Source organism: Protopterus annectens, chromosome 5.part0, assembly GCF_019279795.1.
Source record: "Protopterus annectens isolate FY-2018-M chromosome 5.part0, PAN1.0, whole genome shotgun sequence".
NCBI lineage: Eukaryota > Metazoa > Chordata > Ceratodontiformes > Protopteridae > Protopterus > Protopterus annectens.
The window spans coordinates 313,254,415-313,275,223 of NC_056735.1; the positions used below are offsets into that span (position 1 = coordinate 313,254,415).

The 20,809-nt window shown below is 38.7% G+C and overlaps 1 protein-coding gene across 1 annotated transcript in view; it reads right to left on the reverse strand.

The window, feature by feature from the left end:
• Positions 1–449: 449 nt before the first annotated feature.
• APOO (apolipoprotein O) overlaps positions 450–20,809 on the reverse strand; it is a 595,595-nt gene continuing 575,235 nt past the window's right edge. The window contains exon 9 of the mRNA XM_044072293.1: positions 450–723. The gene's annotated coding sequence lies outside the window, so the exon portion shown is untranslated. The remainder of the gene's footprint in view (positions 724–20,809) is intronic.

Below are 20,809 nucleotides of genomic sequence, written 5' to 3' on the forward strand. Positions count from 1 at the left end.
CTTCTTGAGCTCCACTGGAGTGAATGAGTTAAATGACTTGGTTTAGGCCATAAAGATTTTATCTCACAGGTGTGAATGCAGCCAGAGATGCAAGGTACTTATCTGAAATTCTGGAAGTGGACCAAAACAATGGACAGATGACACAACCAAGGTTTAGGCTGTTCATTAAACTCCAGCAAGAATGATCTTAAGAAGGCTGCAACTGTCGTCCCTTTATACCACTGATGTCTTGGTGTCTGAATGGGAAGAAGTCCACCAGACCAAGGAGGGGAATGGTGAAGAGCTCAGAAAGTCAGTGGGCTTCTGCAGGCAGGAATCTCCAAAAATCAGTACTGCAACAGTGGATATTACAATGCAAATCAAATGCTACTAATAAGGATCAACTTGCCTGTAACATAGCAATGTGTATTATCAAAAAGGCAAAACACCACAAAATAAAAGAGACAAAGGGCTTTCAATTTGGTTTTAATTTCATATATAAATATACATTTGCAAGTTAACAGGGAGTGAGACTTAAAATACTTCTCTTTTCTGATGATACAGTGTACTATCCTGTCACAGTCATATTGGACATTAAGTTGGTAATGTACTTTGAAATACTTCCTGAGAATGGTAGCTTGCCTTCAAATACTACCCAATACTTTAAAAAGAAGATGGAAAACAACTGAATAATTCTTCCTGTTCCAAAGCTGTTGAATTTTCCATTATCATTGAAAGTTCACCCTGTGATTTAAAAACAAAAGATATTTGCCTTTATTACTTGCCCATTTTTTTTATTAAAAAGTAAAAAAAAAAGAAAAATTAAAAGCTAGAGTCATCCATTGTTTTTATTAATTTTGATTCACTTTCTCTTTCTCAGACAAGAAATAAGGGAGCCTTGAGAGGGACAGCAAATCATCACAAAGTGGTTTGAGAAAACATACACAGAACTACACTTGCTCATGGGAATGACTACATAGTAGCAGTATTCTGGTTTAACATCCTTATTAGTCAGACATTTTTTTGCACATTGACTATAAAAAGTACAGTTTTGTACCTACCATAAATGTAGATGTTCGAAGATCCACATTGCTGCAGTCCTTACACTAGGGTAGTCCGCTGTCCTCGGTCGGCCCGAATATCAAAGTATAAGGCTGACGTCGGTCAGGGCGCATTTGACTGACATCAGAACGTTAGGGTACAAATGCGCATGACCGACGTCATATCCTCAGTCTTTTCTTGCCCCAGATGTCAGAAGACCCTAAAAATAAAGGTCAAAACCAAAAGACAGCAAACAACCAACCAACCACCCTTGCACTAACTATATGTACAATATATACAATATACACAATCTGTACAACCCAACCCACACAACCACCTGTAACTACAGAGGGGAAGGAGGGAGGAGTATTGGACTGCAGCAATGTGGATCTTGAACATCTACATTTATGGTAGGTACAAAACTGTACTATGTTCTTCATCTCACATTGCTGCAGTCCTTACACTTGGGTAGAATCCCAAAGCAGAGGTAAGGGAGGATGGCCAACTACAAGGAAGCAGGAGCTGCCAAAATGCCCTGCAAAACAGCAGTGGCAAAACCAACCCTGGACTTAGAGTAAAGTGGCAGGTGATAATGCCTAGAGAAAGTATGCACAGAACTCCAAGTAGCTGCCTCCAAAATATCCTTGGTTGCCACTCCCCTTAAAAAAGCTGTTGAAGTGGCAGTAGCCCTAGTGGAATGAGGCCTAATCCCAGCTGGAATCTCTTTCTGATGGGAATAACAGAAAGCAATGCAAAACCCAATCCACTTAGAAATAGTTTGTTTTGACACAGGCTTGCCCTGAGAACTCAAAGCAAAAGAAACAAACAACTGCTGAGACTGCCTGAACCCTTTAGTTCTGTCCAAATAATAACGCAACTGCCTGTGAACATCTAAAGTGTGCAAAATCTTTTCCCCTTTATTTTGGGGATTTGCATAAAAAGTAGGCAAATGAATAGTTTGGTTTAAAGCCACACTAGAAACCACCTTAGGCATAAAGGAAGGATTAGTACGTAATGATACCCTATCCTTATGGAAAATCAAGAAAGGCTCAACCGCCATAAGGGCCTGTAATTCAGACACCCTTCTTGCAGAGGTAATGGCCAATAAAAAGCAGTCTTCCATGATAAATATTTCAACTCAGCAGTAGCTGCAGGCTCAAAAGGTTGTAGAGTGAGTTTCTCCAACACAAAATTGAGATCCCAAGCAGGAGCAGGAGCTTTTAGGTGGGGTCTTATATTCTTTGCCCCTCTAAGAAATTGCTTGAGCAAAGGATGAGAAAACAATGGTGGGTCACAATCATAGTGAGCCGAAATTGCTGCAGCATGAACCTTAATAGAAGAGAAAGACAAACCTTTGTCCAGTAACTCAGTAAGATATTGAAGAGCCACACTCAAATTAGGCCCAGAAATATCAAAATCTTTTGCTGCACTCCAAAATAAAAATCTCTTCCATTTATCCGCGTACACTTTCCTTGTACTAGGCCTTCTAGCTTCCAAAATAACATTCAAAACTTGCTGAGGAAGTGGAGGCCCACTATGGTTCAAAACAGAATATGCCAGGCTGTTAGGTGCAGAGAGTGAAGCTTGACATTGAGCAAATGGCTGTCCTCCTGTGACAACAGGTGTGGAATCCAAGGCAAAGGCCATGGAGGCTTCCGGACTAGACTTCTTAGTAATGGGTACCAGTGCTGTCGAGGCCAATCTGGAGCTATTAAAATCATCCTTGGCTTGTCCTGTCTGACCTTCAGAAGTACCTTTGGGAGGAGAGGCAGAGGTGGAAAGGCATACACATGAAGATTGCTCCAATTGAAAGAAAGAGCATCCACTCTCCAAGCTGTGGGATGAAACCTTTTTGTGCAAAACTTTGGCAGCTGATGGTTTAGTGGAGAAGCGAACAGATCTATGTCTGGAGTTCCCCATGACACTGTCAATTCCTGAAATACATGAGGATCCAATTTCCACCGTGGGGATCCATAATTGTCTGCTCAACACATCTGCTAAGGAGTTCTGTGCTCCTGGCAGAAACCTTGCCTGAAGATTGAGCTGTAAACTGAGAGCAGTCTCCCACAAAATCATTGCTTGCCTGCATAGAGGATAAGAATGCGTTCCCCCTTGCTTGTTGATGTACCACATGACAGTTGTGTTGTCTGTTAGAATCAACACCTGTCCTGGAAGAAGGAATTCCTTGAAAGCTATTAATGCAAACTGGACTGCTAACATCTCCTTCATGTTGATATGTAGATGTTGTAGTCTGACAGGCCACTTGTTTTGTATCCACTTTCCATTTAGATGAGCTCCCCAAGCTTTGTCTGAGGCATCTGTCGTTAAAATCTGACTCACCTCTGGCCGGGTCACAGAGAGTCCCTTGTTTAGGTGACATTCCTGAGCCCACCACAAAAATTCCTTCTGAAAGCAAGGTATTATTTGAATGACAGTGTCCAGATCCTGGCAGTGCTGTGTCCATACATTTTGAGATACCACTGTAGCTTCCTCATATGCAGTTTGGCATTGGGAAGCACCAGAATACAAGATGCCATGAACCCTAAGGCTTGAAGGACTGTCCTTGCAGTCAGCCCGGACTGATGAGATAGTTGATGGAAGTAAAGGGATAGACTCTTTTGTTTGTCCGGGGTTAAAAAGGCCATCTGGGATGCTGTATTCAGTCTCACACCCAGAAAGCACATGTCTTGAGAGGGTACTAGACTGGACTTTATTTCGTTCACAGAATACCCTAGGCATCTTAGCACTGCTATCACATATTCCAAATGATGAAGAAGCTCTTCCCTTCCTTGAGCCAGAATTAGGCAGTCGTCCAAATAAGGATAGATCTGTATTCCTTTTAGTCTGAAGAAAGCTATCACTGGAGCCAGAATTTTCGTGAACACTCTTGGCAGTAGATAAGCCAAAGGGCAATGCAGAGAACTGATAGTGAGAAGTCCCAGCTCGAAAACGCAGATACTTTCTGCAACTGAGTCTGATAGGAACATGAAGGTAAGCCTCCTTGAGATCCAAAGTTACCATCCAATGATCTTTGCCCAGCAGAGGTAAAAGCTGCTGCAACGTCAACATTTTGAACTTGGGAATGTCCAGATAAGTGTTGAGGATAGATAAATCCAAAATTGGTCTCCACGTGTTCCCCTTCTTTGGTACTAGGAACAGGCGAGAATAAAATCCTAGGCCCACTTCTGGCAGAGGGACCGGCTGTATGGCCCCTAGTTGGAGCAACAGAGAAACCTGTTTGTGAGCCTCTATTCTTTGTTGAGGAGGAACGTCTGGCATGCCTTTGAAAGGAGGCAAGGTATGGAAATAAAACCTGTAGCCATGGTGTATGATATCCAATACCCATCTGTCCTGGGTAATTAAACTCCAATTTTCTTTGAAAAGTGCCAACCTTCCTCCCAAAGGTGCTGCCAGACGAGCAGGCTCTGGCAGCTGAAAAGGTAGGTCATTGGGTCTGCTTACGAAAGGACTGACCCCTGCCCTCACCAAGCCTGTGCAGGAGAACTCCCTGTTCTAGGCCTGGAAGAGACCTGAGCTCTGCCCTTACCACCCCTAGATCTACCCCTAGACTGGGAATCATAAGAAGGATACGTCCACCCTTTAGTAGGCCAATTTCTACTAAACTTTGGAGGCTGGACCTGCAAAAAATCTTTAACAGTCTGCATAGACTTAGCCTTGTCTTCCATTTTCTTTAAAACTGTCTCAACAGGAGGACCAAACAACACGTCAGATTGTAAAGGAGCATCTAAAATCCTTGTTTTAACATGTTCAGACAAATTCTGATCTCTCAGCCAGGCGTGCCTGCGAAGAACTGACCCAGTGGCAGCCACCCTAGACGAGGCCTGTACAGCATCAAAACCACATTGCAAAGAATGCTTACCCACCTGTTCAGAAACATGCACTAAATCTTGCAACTCTTTACAATCAATACCTACTGCCAGAGCATCAACCTTAGACTTCAATTGTGAAAGGAGATAGTTTTGGTATTTCAACATGTGAAACTGGCAATTCAGAGCCCTCATAGCAAGAGTGGAAGAAGTATAGACCTTCTTTCCCCATCTATCCAAGGCCCTAGCCTCCTTGTCTGCAGGAACCGGATTTTTAACAACAGAAGCCTTAACACCTTTAGGCCCCTGGCTAACAGTTTCTGGGTCTGCCCTAGGACTCTTAAAAAGATACTTATGAGCTTCAGGCACCCTGTAATACCTATCCGGCTTAACAGGAGCAGGAGGCAAAGAATCAGGATTAAGAGAAGCCTCTGTAAAAACATCTTCCACTACATCCAAAACAGGAGGTATAGCTAAAGGCCTATGCTGGGGTAAAAACAGAAATTCCCTAAGCCTTTTCCTGGAATCAGAGAAGTCCTGACCTTCCCAGTTAAAATGCTCCCTCATGGAATGAAGAGTTTCTGAAAAAGAAAAATCCTCAGGAGGAGTAGCAGAAGGAGTAGAATCATCCACATCAGAATCAGAATAAGGAGAGTACTCCTGCAAGTCTTCAGCCGAAGATTCTGAAACATCTGAAGCCTGCTCAAAACCCCCCAGCTCAGACTCCACCCTAGGTCTCTTATCAGGAGGGGGCATAGAACCCCTAATCAAAGAAATCAAATCTTCTGCCATTTTAAGCATATGCTTCTTGGGCACAGTACCTGAAGAGCTAGGGGTAACACCAACTGAAGCTAAACCTGGCCTGCCCCTGGGAGAAGCCTTTGAAACAGAGGGCCTAGCCACCTTAGGAAGGGAGGGGAGTATAGTAACCTGAGAAGCCCCCTCAGCCTGACTTGTCTCCTGATAGGCCACATCTTGCAATAATAAGGTCTCACCCTGGGAACACAAAGAAACCTCCGGTGGAGCCACCGGCTCCACCGACACCTCTAAAGAACCGGCGTCCGGTACAGACGGCTCTTCTAGCCTAGGCTTAACTGCCTTGTCCTTGCGCTTCTTGAAGAAGCGGCCGGAGCATCCGACGGCATTTTATAGTTGCACCGCTTCCCAAAGACTAACCTTGCACAATCCAACCTTCTCTTTATAGTGCGTTTATTAAATCTAGCACAAGAGCGACAGCCAACAACGTCGTGCTCAGGCCCTAAGCAAGGAATACACAAAGTATGATAATCTCTATGCGGTATCTGTTTCCCACAAGAAATGCAATTATTGACTTTCTGACATCCGGTAAATGACTGAGGCAAGAAAAACTAAAATATTCCCAACGGGTACTTAGCCAACTTTGAACTCGGTCTGAAACTTCTAAATCGAAAAATCTCAGAACGCCAACCGGCACTTGCAATGCTGCTTCTGCATCGGACCATGCGGCAAAAAAGACTGGGGATATGACGTCGGTCATGCGCATTTGTACCCTGACGTTCTGATGTCAGTCAAATGCGCCCTGACCGACGTCAGCCTTATACTTTGATATTCGGGCCGACCGAGGACAGCGGACTACCCTAGTGTAAGGACTGCAGCAATGTGAGATGAAGAACATACAATATTACAGCTTCAGATTAATTCTGCAGTTCAGAAAATACAAGTACAAGAGTTCTCACTCAAACAGATCTTTGGGAGATTCTCTTGCAGAATACAAGTACCTTTAAGACTCCAGTGCTGAAAGCCACATCATCAAGATCAATGTTTTTCCTCATGCATCCAAGTCCAACAATGTTATAGCCATTAAAATCCACACCATATCACAATTCACATAGATTAAGGAGAAGGCATGCTTAGAACACAACCTCCAGTTCATTTCCTGAACATAACTAAAAGTTCTTCCAAAATAATTACTATAAAAACACATCCTGCCCTTCATAATTATTACCAGTGCAATACTTTTAGTAGAAATGCAGCGTACAAAACTGTACACAAATTTGCAATTGTGTTTTTCTCTGAAATAAGAAGATAAGTACAACATACAATGCTGTGAAAAATCTATCCTGTGTGACTGCAGGATAAATGACTGTTGTTAGAGTGCAGTTAAAAGCTGAAGACAAAAAAATCGGGTACAAAGCTATAATTTTTATTTATGTGGGGGAATGGTAGGAAAGCCATGGCAAGATTTAAAAAGTGAAAAAAAAAATTTCTCTAAGGGGGCTGGTAGCAGAAAGACACACGCATGCACACAATCAATTAGGCAAGTTATAGCCAGGCTATATATATATATATATATATATATATATATATATATATATATATATATACATACACACACACACACACACACACACACACACACACACACACACACTCAGAGCACACACACATTTTATATATATATATATATATATATATATATATATATGTCTACTTTGTTTCACTGAAACCTCATTTCACTGAATTTGAATTCACTCTGACCAAATCGCTGAAATCTCAAATTACTGAAAACTCATTTCAGCGAATCTCATTTCACTGAAGTGAAGTACTGGCACTGTGTAGAGTAATGTAAGGCAAGTAAAAGGTATATCCCCTTCTCCCCACTGTAGTGCGATCCTGGAGTTAGTATATATAGTTGGGGGTGTGGGGGCACATCCCCCCACTTAGTTTGGGTTTATATCATCTTCTGCAAAGAGTTAGTCATTGGTGTTGTAAGTATGCATGTTTATGGTTTAAAATGTATTATTTTGAAGCTTTTGATGAAATATAATAGAAAATCAAACTAGGTAGGGGGCTAAGCCCCCACACCCCCCAAATGTGGGTGGCTGTGCCCCTACCCAACTATATATATACTAACTCCAGGATCGCACTACAGTGGGGAAAAGGTCATATACCTTTTACTTGCCTTCCAGTACTCTACACAGTGTCAGTAATTCACTTCAGTGAAATGAGATTTGGTAAAATGAGTTTTCAGTAATTCGAACTTTCAGCGATTTGGTCAGGGTGAGTTTAAATTCAGTGAAATGAGCTTTCAATGAAACAAACCCATATATATATATATATATATATATATATATATATATATATATATATATATATATATATATATATATATATATATATATATATAGGTCCACTTTTAAATGGCGAAATGCCGAAATCTCGAGTTTTGAAATAATGTACCCAAAACGTCGAGATTTCGGTATCTCGACATTTAAAAGTGGTGGAAAAAAAAAAAAATAGACACACACTTAAGATAAAGTGTTTGCAGGGGGGCACCCCCACACCCCTCCTACTTAAATATACCAACTCCGAGATTGTGTTACAGTGAAGAGAACGGTAATGCTCCTGTTGCACTTACCATTCTCTTCACTGTAGTGCAATCTTGGAGTTGATATATTGTAGGGGGGGTGTGGGGGGTGCAGGGGTGCTTGCACCCCTGCAAACACTTTGTTTTCGTTCATTTCTCTTTTTATTTCACTTTTAAATGTCGAGATACTGAAATCTCGACGTTTTGGGTACGTTATTTCAAAACTCGAGATTTCAGCATTTAAAAGTGAACCCATATATATATATATATATATATATATATATATATATATATATGCATATATATATATATATATATGCATAGATATATATATATATATATATATATATGTATATATATATATATATATATATATATATATATATATATATATATATATATATATATATATATATATATATATATATATATATATATATATATATATATATATATGTGTGTGTGTGTGTGTGTGTGTGTATGTATTATATATATATGTATACATACACACACACACACTAAGACAGAGATATATATATATATATATATAGATATATATATATATATATATATATATATATTTTTTTTTTAACTATCATAGAACCTTGCCCAGTGGATCCACTTCCAACATGATGATTCTTTCTGGGGCCATGGGATCTGGGCATTTTCTTGGCTTGGTGACAAACTTAGAGCCCATTCTTTCCTGCCTATGAATTCTAAGCAGCCCTTCTGTTCCCTGTCAAGAGTTGGGTGAAAGAGAGCAGTCCAGCTTGTTGATCTGGAAGGCAGCCAACTCACTCCTCCTAGCTCCTATAAGCCCTCTACTGCTGCCACCCAAGGGATGTGTGCCTTTGCATGGTGGATAAGGTTTTACTGGTGTTAACCACCATGATAAAGTGGGCTGTAATGTCTGTAGTTCCATTGGGTTGCATCATGTACACCTTTTAGGTATCAGTCCTGTGGTCAGCCAGTACAACCTGCCTGCCTCCCTCTCCTTAGAAAGGGCAAACCACAAATGTTTTTTCACTCCCACCTCTCCAATCCAGCTCTTACAGGTACCCATCTACTACTTAAATGAGGGTAATCTACAGCATAATAAGGGCTTTACCTCTCTGTGCCATGGAGCTAGTTAGGTAGCCAGGCTAGTTACTTAAGGTACATCATTCTACTGAGGTCTAATTTCCGCAGTTGGAATTTTGAGTGGCAGGGCTAGGAAAGTGTCTTGGGCTTTTTTTTAAGGGGGATTCTTCCTGGATGTTGTTGTTCTGACAGTATTTGTTCCAGTAATGATATGTCATGAGACACCCTTTCAGAGGTCAAGTGGCATGTCCCTCTTGCTGTGAAGATTCATTACAGGATTCATTTTCAGCAGTCAGTATTGTGTTTAAGATAGCCTTGCTTCATAGACTTTATGCTTCATACATGTGTGACTTTGTTCTGTTTTTGCTTTGCCTGCCATATTTTATATTATGGCAGACAAGGTTCAGTAACTCTTTTAACTAGAAATTAGTTATGAATAGATACAATATTATTTTCCAGAAAGAAACATTCAGCTGTTAAACATTTGGCTTTATATTTTCTCTGTGCAAACGGTTATCTTTTCTGCATACGTAATTCCTCAAATTGTATTACTTAGTTTTCTTATATTACCCAATTATATTTATTTTCTTTCAAAAGCTTGTTACTTAGCATTAATTGCAAGGTTGACAACTGAGTGTTGACGATCAGGTGATGTTAACCATCTCTGAATGAGAAAGCCTGTTCTCCTAAAACTATTACTTTTAAGATGAAAGTAACTGGAGTTTGCCAGGTTTGGTTTGGCTGACAGTGGTACTACTATAAAGAAAAAGAGTACTATAGCATTGGAAATGTTACTAGCCTTTCCCTGAAGTAACTGTGTGTGTGTGTGTGTGTGTGTGTGTGTGTGTGTGTGTGTGTGGTGAGTGAATCAAAACTTTACACTTACTGTGGATCACTGAGTAGTGTAAAGCACCAAATTTTGCATGAAGTATAGGAGAGATGTAGGAAACCAGTCTTATTACCCTGCTCTGTGTTTTTTCAGTGTGGAGCCTATTTTGATGTACCTGGTATATGGTTCATAACGCAATGAAGCAGTGCATGGTTTTTTTTGCATGTTCTTAAGTCTAAATTTCACTTATTTATACAAAGTTATATTCATATTCATTTACACTTTATTGTGTTTGTTGTTTACTGATGTTGATTTGGGAGTGGAGCAAATGGCAAGGCCACAGTTCTTGTGATCATACCCATGGTGGCCAGCACATGCTGGTTATGGCCCCACATGCCATCACTATTACACTGGTTATAATACAATACTGTATTATACTATGATAATGTTACAATATTATAATAAAGGAATTCCTAACTCTCTACAGAACTATAAGCCAAGGTAAACTTGAAGTGGTTAAGTATAACATGACAAAAATAAACTTGATATCTTTGGGAACTAGTATGCTAAAATGGACTGCAATGGGGCATTTTCATCATATAATAATCAGATTTCCTACTGTGATCAAGAGGGGTAGCCCTCATATTTAATAATAGGGTTCCAAAATCTGTACTTGGTTATACCCCCCCAAAAAAAAACTAAAGAATGATTTCAATTTGACTACATAGTAAGCCAATGAACATTACATTGATACAAGTGTATGCATGTTCCAATTACAAATGCTGAAGACAGGAAAGTTGCCTAGTTTTATGGAAACCTGCAACAACTCTTTGAAGTAAAACAACAAAGAAATAAGAGATATTGCATTCATCAGAGGTGACTGGAATGCTGCAGTTGGTAGCCAAAGTGCAAATGGAATAATAGGCAAGTTTGGCACTGGACAAATGAAGTGGGACACAGACTTCTAGAGTTCTGCCAAGATAATTCACTAGTCATAGCGAGCACTCTGTTTCAACATCCCAAGAGATGACTTTACACATGGTTATCACTAGACAGTTGATACTGAAATCAAACTAAATACTTTGCAGTTAGAGGTGCTACAGTTCTCTAGAGTCATCAAAAGCAAGACTTGGAGGGGACTGTGGTTAAAACCATCAGCATTGTACTGCAAAATTTAAAATAAAATTAAAGCAGACAAGAAAAGCATCTAGTCTAGTGCAGCTCAATATTATTCCAAGTGGGTATATAGTGGAAATAAATAAAAAAGTTAAAGGATTATACCATGTAGATACAGCACCCAAATGAAATAGGGATGAAGCATGTCATATTGCCCAAAAAGTGCCATCAAAAATATTTTAAATAGAAAGAAGATTAAGAAGGCAAATATCTGTCTGTGGAGACTTTAGATGTGGGTGAGTAAAGAAGGTCAGCAAAAGGCAACAGAAACAAAAAATGGCAATGAATACAGAGTCTCAGAGAGCAGCAAAGAGAGACAAGTAGACGCGTTTCAATAAATATTGCAAAGAAATGGAAGAAAGACAGCAGAATGGGAAAGATGACAGAAATATTCAAGAAGATTGTTGACTTCGGGGAAATTTCCACGTAAAATGGGCATGATAAAAGACAAAGACTAGATGGATAAAATAGAAGCAGAAGCTAGGCAGGAAAATACACAGGAATTACATAAAAAAGTACCCTGACATCAATGGTATGTTCTCTTATGCAGAGCCACACATCTTGGACAGTGAAGTAAATGGATCCAAGAAAGCCTTGCCAATAACAAGGCCACAGGAAGTGACATAATTACATCAGATTTACTTACAAGACGGTAAAATGATGATGTTTCAGTATTACTTATTTACCAGCAAATTTGAGAAACATAACAGTGGCTATTAGACTGGACTCTGAATGGAGAGATAAGTCAGCAAGCAAAGGAGTGTAGTATTGCTGAAACTGAATTCATCCTCAAGTCTTGGTGAGTATCTTCACGAGGTGGACCCTGTTTTTCACAAAATCTCACCAAGATGTCACAAATATATAAACTGTATTTTACATATTTTATATAGCATATATCATGGACAGAAGTAGGACAAAAATGTAAAAAGATAGCTGGGCGCACAAGACCCAGGATAGAAAGTGCCAAATCCTGGTAGGCACACTGGTGTCAGGACTGGAAACAATGACAGAGTAGAATCCTCAAAATACAGAAACATTCTTACAATGGGGCCAGGCCAGGCCCAGGGGGAAGATATCCCTCTAATGTAGAAGGAAGTAGCAGTCCACAAAAATCATGAAAATTGATAGGCCAAATAAGAGCCATAAAGATGACAGAGTGGACTACTAAGGATAAGAAAGAAATTATGTATTGTTAGTATTGTGCAAAAAGCCCAGAATTTCCAGATACAAAAATATTAACAGAGAAATTAAGAGAAAGAAGAATACTTCCACAAGAAAAACGGTCAGAAGCTTCAAATTAAAATCTGTGTTCATTAACACAACAAATGTGTGAAAAACATTATATAGACTGAGAAACTTTGATCTGTTTGGAAAAAGAAGCATCTGAGGAAGTACAAAAATATAAACAAAACCTAGAGATTTTTGAAAAGTATAAAAAAGTAATATGGAGATTGGAAAGAGAGAGAGAGATTTGATATGGTGCAATATTTATGCAAAGTTAAAAGCCAAATTAATCAAAATAAAAAAGGCAGCCCCAAAGATATTCTAAGAGAAATACAGGCAAAGGCATCCAGATATGGAAAACTTCACAATAAAAAAAACACCACAAAGAGGGAATGTAGATTAGATTAGTAAAGTAGAAGTTAAAAAAATAGTTGGAGTTATGAAATGCCTGCAAGTGAAGGGTTTAGTATAGGTGGTCTAACACAGGCTACATCACAGCATGATGGAAAGAGTCCCCAAATGAAGGAGAAACATGAAGATCAGGAGACATGCAAAGAAGAAAAAGAGATTTAATATGGTGTAATATTTATGCATTGGAGAAAGTAAAACTAATCAATACAAAAAGAGAAGCACCAAAGATATTTGAAGAGAAATACAGGCAAAAGAATCCAGACATGGAAAACTTTACAATACAAAAAATAAGAAGACAAACAGGAAAAGTATAAAAGAAGATTAATAATGGAGAAGTTAAAGAAATAGAAACTGAAATTATGGAGTACCTGAGAAGTGAAGGATTCAGTGTAGAAAATTTAACTCAGAAAGCACAACAGCAGGATAGAGCAATGGACATCCAAATTAAGGAGAAACAAGTGGAACAGGAAGCAACTAGTCAGTTGCCATATGAAGATATTTTGGAGCCTTCCACAGCAAGCCAGTATAAATGTTCACTTGAACCTGGACAGCAAGGGAAGGAACAGCAAACTGTGGCAACTCTGATGCGGACAATGTTGAGGAGTGATAGGCCAGTGAGTTCCCATATGACAGAGAAACGGGTGATACAGGATGAAAATTAAAAAAGAACGTGCCATGGGAAAATGCTATAAAACTTTTTATAGAATGCCTGCAGGAAATTGGGGACATGTGCCCTCAGTTTAGAAGAAAATGAGCTAAGAGAAGAGTTGCTTGATTTAATAGACCTAGACAGACATATTAAGATCAATGAAAAAAATAGACTACAGAAGGTCAATAAAATCCAAAAAGTCAGAAGTTTGATCTAACAAATTAACACAGTAATTAGGACTGTCCATAGAGATCCATGTGATATCACAGAAGTAAGGAGGATATATTACTCTGCAGCTAAATTAATAACAGATAACATTCGACCACAAGAACACAGCGTAGTAAGGGAAAGGAAGGGAAGAAATCGAATACCATCATGGAAGTATCAAATACAGAAAACCATAAAGCAAGTAAGACAAGAAGTCCCACTGTTAGAAGAGTACAGAAGAGGAAAAAGATCAACAAATATACACAGAAAGATAAATGTGATAAAAGCAATGCACAGTATTATAATGGATAAGGATTTATCATGCACTATCGCAAATAATAAACTAAAAATATCAGCACAGGCAGAAAAACGTAGAAGATACACAGATAAATATAAAGGAACAGTACTAAATAAGCAATTTATTGATGACCCAAAAAAGTTTTATAGAGAATTAGGAAACAAGGTAAAAGGAATTGAAAGACCAGCAAAAAAAGAAGAAATAGATACATTTTGAAGACATATTTATGAAGATCCTGTGGAACATAAAAATGCTAAATGGATAGAAGAAGTAAAAGAAAGAATATGAAGTTCAAAGGTACAGGATATGAAATGGGATGAAGTAATAGCTAGAGAGATTGAAGTAATGTTAAGAAAAGCTTCCAACTGGAAACCCCCAGGCACAGATGCAGTACCTAAATTCTGGTTAAAACTATTAACATCTTTGCATGAAAATTTAGCCATGAGTAAGAACTATTTATATGCGCACCCTGAACAGACACCATCCTGACTAACAGCAGGAAAAAACAATGCTCCTACTTAAGAGTGAGCCTGCAAGCTACCCTAAAAATTATAGACCTATAACTTGCCTTCTGATACCATATAAACTATACACCAGAATTGATGCCGACAGAGTTTATAGTCATTTAGAAGAAAATTCAATCATGGCAATAGAAGAAAGTCATATGGAACAAAGGATCATTTGCTGCTAAATAAAGTCATAACGGAGAAGAACTGTAAGGGGAAGAATCTAAGTACGGCATGGATTAACTACAAAAAAAGCATTTGGCAGTATCCCACATTCATAGATAAAAGAGTGATTAAAAATGTATAAGATACACCCTACACTGATCAATTACATTATGGTGACCATAAAACAGTGGCAGACCACTTTGCAATTAAGCCATGATAACGGACTAATTATTATTCCAGGGATAAAAATTCAAAGGGGAATATTCCAGGATGTCTCCCTGCCATGGTTGCTATTCTGCCTTGCCCTTAATTCATTAAGCTGTCTACTTAACAGATTAGGCCATGGCTATAATTTGGCTCCTAGAAAACAACTAAGTGTAAAGACTTCTCATTTTCTCTCTGTTGATTATTTAAAACTGTATAGTTCATCAGATGAGGAACTGAAAGCACAACTGCAAGTAGTCAAAACTTTTTCAGATGATATAAGAATGTCATTTGGTATTGATAAATATCAAAAAACAACCTTTAAAACAGGAAAGCAGCAGCACCATGAAAACATCAGTTTGGGACAAGAAGGTGACAAAAAAGAACTTGATCAAGAGGGAGTATATAGATATTTGGGAACTGATGAAGGATCAACAATAAAACATGAACAAATGTGACTAAAACTTAATAAGGAATATTTTAGAAGACTTTAATTAATTATGAAAACATTGTTGACACTGAGGAACAAAATTCAAGCTATAAATCAATTTTCTCTTCATGTCCTAACTTACAGTTTTGGAGTGACTGACTGGCTCCAAAAGGTGTTGGATAGATCAGACAGGAAAACAAGAAGGATGCTTCATGCTCATCAAATGATTTAGAAAAATCAGTGCATACCAAGATTATATATTCCCTGTTGTGAAGGAGGTACGGACTTCCTTGTAACTTATTATATGTATAAATCTGCAATCGTGGGACTGCACACATATCTGCTGACCTCACAAGACCCAAACGTAGTGAAAGTTTTGAAACATGAGGAGAATAAATCTAAGATGACTTCCTTGCTTAGTCTCGCAGAAGCATATTGGAGTCAAGCAGGAATGGAAATTAAACCAGAAGTAGATAAAAATCAGGCAGCAACTGAATGTGCCAAAAAAAAACAAAAAAAAAAACAAAAGAAAGACTATTAGGTGAAGGATCAGATGAGAAGGCAAGAAATGTGGAAAATGCATAAATATAGTTGGATGTACAGAAAAGTTCTGGAAGAACCTAATGTTGATCAGGATTGAACACAGGAATGGTTATGGAGAGGCAAATTCAAATCGAAAGATGAAAGGATAATAATGGTGGCTCAAGACAGTGGGCTACGTACATGATGATTTACAAAGTCCATTGAAAATGTGAGAGAAACAGACAAATGTAGGTTTTGTAAAATAGAATTGGAAACAGTCTCACACCTTGTTGCTGGTTGTGACATACTAATGGCAGAAGGAGTGTATACTGAAAGGCATAATAATGTGGCAAGACTGTTGCACTGGGGATTGTGCAAACATTATGGTATTGAAGTGGCTGAAAAACACTGGAAACATTAGCCACAAAGCATTATAGAAATACATCACATGGGATCACCCATTACCAACAGTTCACAAGACAGATGCGAGAAAACCAGATATAGTGGTCCATGAATGAGAGCAATGTGGAAGAAAGATACCCATACAGTTCCAATAGTAGAAGGAGCAAAGGGTCCTATAAAAAAGAATCTACAAGTGTATTTAGATATGTTATCAATACTGTACATATAACTCCGTACGAACTGCAGAAAGAGTCACTGCTGGCACACTGCGGGTGCTACAAAAAGCACTTCTGGCTGACATCAAAGATTGAAACAATACTAATTTTATGGACTTTAATCATACTTTGACTTAGGAATAGGGTCCATTCCTGTCATGGTATTAGAAACCCAAAAGACTTAGAGAAATAAAAAAAAAAATTGGAGAGTGCTAATTTATATTTCAATCCCTAAAAGGGGGCAATGCTAACGAGTGCTGAGATTCTCCAGCATTTGTGCTTGATTCTAATGTTCAAGATTATGAACACTAGACTCCACAGTTATATATGGACTGATAACTGACAGATGTTTAAGCTGCATTTAGAAAGTGTGCCAGTGGTCAAATGGCCAATATCTGCTGGATAATGAACGCATGGGAATTCCAGAAATATTTACTGTTTTCTGCATTACTCAGTATGAGGGTATCCCCTTTTAAGATGGTGGTAGGAAAACAGATTTACCCTCTAGTGTTTATTTTTTATGTGATTTTGCAATGTAGAAGGGAGGCAGTAATTCTGAAGTCTGTGGGCCCAACGATCATCATGTTGCAGTAGCTAGGATTATTTTTTTTTCATTATTATTAATGCAGCCTATTTTTTGTCTACCATACTTGTGCTCTGTAGATATAAAAGGTCCCTTTAACTTCTGGAACTAGTCACCAATCTTTCTCAGGGAGGGGAACTTTCAATGCAATATCTCCAGTCAGTGGTACAGGTGGTTGTCTTCTCTCTTGCCAGAATATGACAATCTTGGCATAACTCTTACTGTTCTTGACATATTTGTAGCTGTTACCTTCAAAATGGTCTCCTTGTAGTATGAGTTTCTGTTAGTCTTGTTCTGTGTATACTGATATTCTGCCACAAAGGTGCTGCTTGATAAAGGACAAAGGTAGAATATACAAGTGAGTTTTCACAACATAAGGAAACATATGAGAGAAATACTCCTTCCAATGGCAGCAGTTTCGCCTGTGTTTTTATTAGGATGTGTTGGGCACATGTAACTCTCAGTAACCTTTAGAACCAACTTCACTGACATTTCAATAAAATATGGGACATTTTGATAAAATATGGTGCAACAAATTTGATGCTTTCCCCAGTAAAACTGCCATTGTTTTATTTCTGCAACCTATAATTTCAGTAATACTACTTGTAAGGGTGCTGACACCCCTTTAATCCCCCTCCTTTTTAAGTTACTATATAACAGGTGGTTGTGTTAAGGATGGCATTAGCCCTTTCCCTACATTTAATATTAATGAAAAAGTAGATGTCAGCAAGGGTACTTTGACATTTTCAATGTAAAATTGCATATTCCACTCTGTAAAACTTTTCAGTCTTTTGTATACTGAAAATATACACTAATTAAAGGCTTCACTATTTTTATTAGGTTTCAGGTTTGTACACAAGGAGTGCATGCATTACAAGGAGTGGGCATGGCTGGAAGCTGTATTGCTCCACGACAGAAAAGTAACTGGGGGCACTAAATGTTTCAGATGCCATATGTTGTTGCTTTTGTAGTTATTATTTAGCCTTTTAGTCAAATCCATCTCTTTAAGCCCTCAAATCAAATTCATGCTGTCTATCCATCTTAGTTTTTGCTACCTCTTCTTCTTTTGCCTTTGACCTTTTCCAGCATTAGTGTCTTCTTCAGTGAATTCTTTCTTCCCATTATTTGGCAAAAGTTTTAGTTTTGCTAAGATCTTCCAGTGAAACAGTTATGTTCATTTTCTTAAGGATTAACTGATCTGATACTTCTAAGAGTCCATGGAATTCTCAAAAGTTCTTTCCAGCACGACAGTTCAAAAGCATCAATTTTCTGGTGCACAGCTTTATTTTAAGTCTAGCTTTGGCAGATTAATGTATTTTAGTAAAGCATAGTTTTAGTATGCTGATTTGTCTGACTGCTTATCATTTTACTTTTAAGATGAAAGTAACTGGAGTTTGTTTAATACAGCCTTTTTCTGAAGATGGTGTTACTTTCTGGAGAGTGGGATGATTTTTCCCATAGAGAAATTGGTTCACTGGACAACTAGCATTAGCTCTGAATCTCTGTTTTTTGGCTAAATGAAACTGAAGTTGCAAACAAAGTAGGCTTTGCTGGGTGTTTATTTGATCCTCTTTGTTAATTATGGTTTGGTTGGAACAGAGAGAAGAACTGCCACCAATTGTTTGGTTAAATGTTTTTTTTTTTTCAGTTTGTAAAGCTTGATGACTGGAGACTAGATTGCAGTGCTATATGTGCCTTGTTTGACTACTGCATGTTTTTATAATTATGCCATCTGAGGACTGTATTGTCATCATCTTACAGTGGAAAGCTTTACTGATCGCAAAACCTACAGTGGCTATACTGAGCTTAGCTTCTTGCTACAAATTAGACTTTCCTTGCTTTCTCGTTTCATTCAAGCCAGTGATTTGTTTCACTGCTGATGAAATCCTTTAGTTCCTAGACCTTTTATAAAGTAGGGCTCTCCGTGGAATTCTTATAACACTCTATGGCATTTTGAATGCTCAAGTAAGTGAGAATTGTCCATACGCAGCAAGAGTGAGCTTGTGGTTTAGTTCTTAAAGTAAGTTTACTTTTATTTGCCTTTGTGCTGGCCTTGGCTGTCTTACGTTTGACATTTCCCCAAAATCCTGATTTAGGGGCAGCGCAGTGGTACAGTGGTTAATATTGTTATCTCACAGCAAGAGGTTCTCCTGTTCGATTCTCGGCTGTCCTCCCTGCATTCACCTGGTTTCCTCCCACATTCCAAAGACATGTGTCTGGAGCGTTTCTCCCTGGGCCTCAGCTGAAATAGGCTCTGTCCTAGTCAGACTTTCCCGGTCAACAAATGTTAAATAAATAAATAACATTTTACTGAGTTAACTTTCCTAGTTCCTCTTGCCAGCATTGTGGGGCTCTCATTACACTCACTAAACTAGGTATAAATCTCTATGTCATAAATCCCTTATGTCCCTATGTTACAACGACTGGAAAGGCTGCGGAAATACCTCACAAAGAGGATTACCGGCCTCAAACAGATGCCCTACGCAGACCATCTAAAAAAAACTCCAGCTTTACTCCATCGCATACCGGCTGCTCAGAGGTGATCTCTGCCTAACATACAAAGCTATGTCAAACTCAGAGCTGTTGGACATGCTCCACTTAAAGAAATCACAATCCATCCAAGCTACACGCTCTAGGGACTTAAACCTTGTCACCACAATAAACAGAACATGCTGGAGGGATAGATTCCTGTCCCAGAGACTACCCATTCTCTGGAACAAACTACTTATTTATATCAAACAAAGCTCCTCATTAGCACTCTTCTAGAAAAATCTTGATGATTGGATGGGAAACAGGAAATTCACCCCGGGGATCACTTCTGTTGCTCTACTGGACAGGGGCACAGGTAAATAAATTTCTTGGGTGGCGAAAGCCAGGGTACCTTTTTGGCTAGGCTTATACAGGCCCTAGGTTCAATAGCCTAGTACCTACCTATGAACCTATAATAATGAACACCATTTGCTAAGTTGCTTTTAGAGTCTAAATTCTAGAAGTCCTGACATTTTACTGTAGCTTCAATGAATACAAAACTCTGCCTCTAACACTTGTCTCACTTTTCCATAGTACAGTACTAAGAGAATCTCACATGACACAAAGGCCACTGTATGCACTTTGGTCTTTAAGGATTAATTTCTAAGGACCATCCTATACTATCACCAACACTATATAATCCAAAACCACTGGATAGTCCAATTTTCTAGCAATGCCTATGATCAGAGTTTCTTTTTTTACCAATGACTGAATTAATCTCACTAGCACTTGAAAGAGTCATATTATTAATGTTTTATTGTGCAGTGCTTTTTTAATGTGACTTTGTAACTAGTCACCATTTACATCATGTCTGTTGCTTGAATTTTATTAACAACTCCTAACTGTGCCATGATGAGGTTCTCGTACATTAGGAACCTTCCTCCACCCTTCTGTTTTTAACTCAGTCTCTGACACGTAGAACATTGGGGGCCATTAAGAGTCATTGGGTGGGAGGTGAGCATTTTTTGTGCATCATGACCTAGAGGACCACATCAGGGTTTGGATTATAGGATATCACTTGAAGGTGAAGAACAGTTTGGACAAGGGTTCTCCCAAATTATTTTTTTATATCTTAAGAGTTTAGAATGCCATAACTGACCATCAGGACCTGCATTCCTGGGCCCCATCCCAAGGCTGCACTTCTAACTGCTAGGTCAAGTTGGAGCAAGCCAAACACTGCTCACAG